Source organism: Lathyrus oleraceus, chromosome 5, assembly GCF_024323335.1.
Source record: "Lathyrus oleraceus cultivar Zhongwan6 chromosome 5, CAAS_Psat_ZW6_1.0, whole genome shotgun sequence".
NCBI lineage: Eukaryota > Viridiplantae > Streptophyta > Magnoliopsida > Fabales > Fabaceae > Lathyrus > Lathyrus oleraceus.
In genome coordinates this window covers 538,723,013-538,726,555 of record NC_066583.1, presented here as the reverse complement: position 1 = coordinate 538,726,555, position 3,543 = coordinate 538,723,013, and the positions used below count along the sequence as shown (strand labels likewise).

General features: G+C 39.1%; 1 pseudogene; it reads right to left on the bottom strand.

The window, feature by feature from the left end:
• Window positions 1–2,980: 2,980 nt before the first annotated feature.
• On the bottom strand, window positions 2,981–3,080 carry LOC127089313 (uncharacterized; annotated as a pseudogene).
• Between the last annotated feature and the right edge of the window lie 463 nt (window positions 3,081–3,543).

Here is a 3,543-nt window from a genome sequence, read left to right as displayed (position 1 = left end):
GTAAGGGATTGGGCTCTCCTGTTAATCATGGTCGAAAGTGGCTAGGTGCAGGACTGAAGGGAAACAACGTATAGGGTGATGGTCATGAAGGAGGTGTGGCCCATGTTAGTTTTATCGGGGCTCACGGTGGACGCCATTGTTCTGGTCAAAAAGTACAGGTGTGCGTGTTATCCATCCGAAGAGCCGAGACACTCAAAGATCTTAGTAGGTATATTATATTATATGGTGGTAAGGCCTTACCCGCTGCAGCGAGAAGCTCTGTGTGGTGGTGTTTTGTGGTAGTTTAGAGAACCTTCTCACGTGAGATGAAAGACTCGGTATGTGAATGAAGTGCTTAAGTGTAATCGTATGTAAGGTATGATCTGTAATAGTCAATATTTGTTCCTTCTCCCCTTGAGGAGAGGTATTTATAAATGTCTTGTGGGGCCTAGGATTTGGGTAACCTTTAGAGGCGACAACCGCTCCCCCATGATCCGGGAAAGTTGTTGACCACATAATCTTCAAGAGATGGTGATGGACTCCATCTCCTTTGATTAATGACATTATACACATCATTAGTGTCAAGAGCGAGCTGATAACACGAAATTATATCACATTTTAAGACTTAATTCAATTAGATTATATTATCATTTACTTTAGTTTATCTCATTTTATCAGATATTATGCAGTATTTCCTTGCTATTTATGTCAGGTATCCATTTTGAAGCAAAAGTGAAAAAGGGAAGAAAAGGAGGTGTAAAAAGGAATAAAAAGGAAACAAATAACAAAGACCAAGCCCAGCCCAAAGAAAGTGCACGTTATGACTGTGACGGGCGTCACAAGGGTTGTGACGAGCGTCACACTAAAAGCACTCCTGTGACGAGCGTCACACAAGGTGTGACGAACGTCACACCAGTCCTCTATATTTTTGGCGCAAGGAACTCAACTGACCACGTTGAAGCCTACTTCCACGCACGCTTAACCCTCGGAACGAGACCACGCACACGGAAACCCTTGAAAAGTAGTTACACCAGCAGCTGTATAAATAGCAGCTAATTGGGAAGTTTCAAAGGACCGGTTTTTCCACGCTCACATTGCCGAAGCTCTGCCAAATTTTCTTTTCACGCCTTTTGCTTATTTTTTCCTTTCCAGCACTTAGCATTGTTTATTTTATTTATTTCTTTTGCAAGCTTTACATTCTTTTTCCCTTGCAAATTTACCTTTCCAATTTTAACTTTTAGATATTTTTTCGCATAATAGTTTCTACACCGGAAACTATTGTGCAACTTTATACTGGATTTAACCTTACGTTATATTCCAGTTTTATTTCCTTGATTTAATTTACTGTTTAATTGAAGAATCCAAGAACAAATCCTACCGGCTTGTGGTGGAGTGTTCAAGACCATTGTATTACGCATTCAGGTTCTTTAATCGTTATTTAATATTTTGTTTTATTCTTTATCTATATTATCTGCCTGGAATGAGTCTGTTTATGCATGATATAAGTTCTTATTTATTTAGCATGTCTGGCTAATTTGCCTAGGTATCGGTATGTAAAGTAAGCAGAATAAGGGATCAAGACTGAGTCGGTCTATCTAAACTTAAAATCAAAATCAATCTTTTTACGGTTTCAACTTACAGGTTTAATAACAAGATTTTTTACAAAAGTAAAAGACATAAAGAAGTTAAAATCAATAGAGCGAGAGTTTGAGATTTTAACTGGACAGTGTAAGTTAGGCATTAATTCTAGATCAGGGCGAGAGCAAGTTTTAGAGTTAATTAAATTCTGACCTTTTCCAAAAAGTATTTTTAAAGATTGAATGTGAGGACGAGAGTTAAGCATTTGGATTTAATTATATAACCTAAGTCAACAGAGCGAGAGTTTGAGATAAGGGTGTTTAAAACGGTCAGTATTTTCTTAAAAAGAGTTTCTGCAACTTTATTGTTTTCAAAATATGGTTTTTGACTTAATTATAAGTGACAGCAACATTAATATAAAATCATGGTTTATTCAACAAAGCGAGAGTTTGAGATAGAACCTTTAACCAATAAAGTTAACCGAAACGATTCATTTTAAAACCAAGAAACCGACAAAGACTTGATTCCCTAGTTTTGACGAACTACATACCGATATCCGTCTTATTAATATTTAATCTAGATATTAGTTTAGCTCTTAGTTTTTCCCAAACAATCAAACATTTTCACCTTAGATTTACATAGTAACCTTAGATAACGGTATATCGATTCATAAGTCCCTGTGGGATCGATATCTTTTAAAACTACGCGATAGAACTGTGCACTTGCAGTTTGTATCCCATTCTCGACTCACCCAGTCGAGCGATCAAGTTTTTGGCGCCGTTGCCGGGGACTTTTATTCAATCGATATCGTAACTCTTCCGTTACGCTGTAGAGACTAAGGTTTCTTTTTCTTCTATTTTCTGTCTTTCGTTGATTTGTATGCCACGCACTCGCTCTCAAGGCGAACCGCTCTATTTACGAATCAACGATATCGAACTATATCTCCGAGTCTTACGACGAATTCGGGAATATCGTGCTGAAAACAATCTCCCTCCTATAGACCTTCCTGATCTCAAAGATTTTCCTTCTTTAACCGAGATGGCAGAACCAGCTCGTGCTCTTAGAGATTACGCCGCTCCATCGCAAGATGAACCGCATTCAAGTATTGCTCCGCCCGCAATCGAAGCAAACAACTTTGAACTTAAACCTTCGTTGTTGCAGGCTGTGCAACAGAACCAATTCTCTGGAAATCTTACCGAAGATCCAAACCTTCATTTATCCGTATTTGTCCAATACGCTGATACTGTTAAAGCTAATGGTGTCACTTCAGAGGCAATTCGACTTCGTCTTTTTCCTTTCTCATTAAGAGATAGCGCTAGAAGATGGCTTCAATCTCTTCCTTCCAACTCAGTAACCACATGGAACGAGTTGAAGAAAGTTTTTCTTGCCCGATATTTTCCGCCAAGCAAAACAGCTATGTTAAGAGCCCAGATAAACGGATTTAAACAGAAAGACAACGAGTCTCTTTTCGAAGCATGGGAAAGATACAAAGACATGATGAGACTTTGCCCACACCATGGTTTGGAAGACTGGTTAGTAATTCACACATTTTATAATGGTCTCTTATACAACACAAGGTTAACAATAGACGCCGCTGCAGGTGGTGCACTAATGAATAAACCTTATGCTGATGCTTACCAGCTTATCGAGAGCATGGCCCAAAACCACTATCAGTGGGGAACCGAACGAACGAATGTGGAAAAACCTCAACCGAAAACTGGCATGTACGAGATAAGTAACCTTGATCACGTTAATGCAAAAGTGGATGCTTTGGTCCAGAAGATTGAAAGTTTAAACGTATCGCCTCCAGCAGCCGTGGTTGCTATAACTCAGAATTGCGAGGTCTGTGGAATCCAAGGCCACACTCCTGCGGAATGTCAACTCTTGACTGGAATCCAAACAGAGCAAGTAAACTATGCTCAAGGAAGCCCCTATTCGAATACCTATAACCCAAATTGGAAGAACCATCCAAACTTCTCATATAAG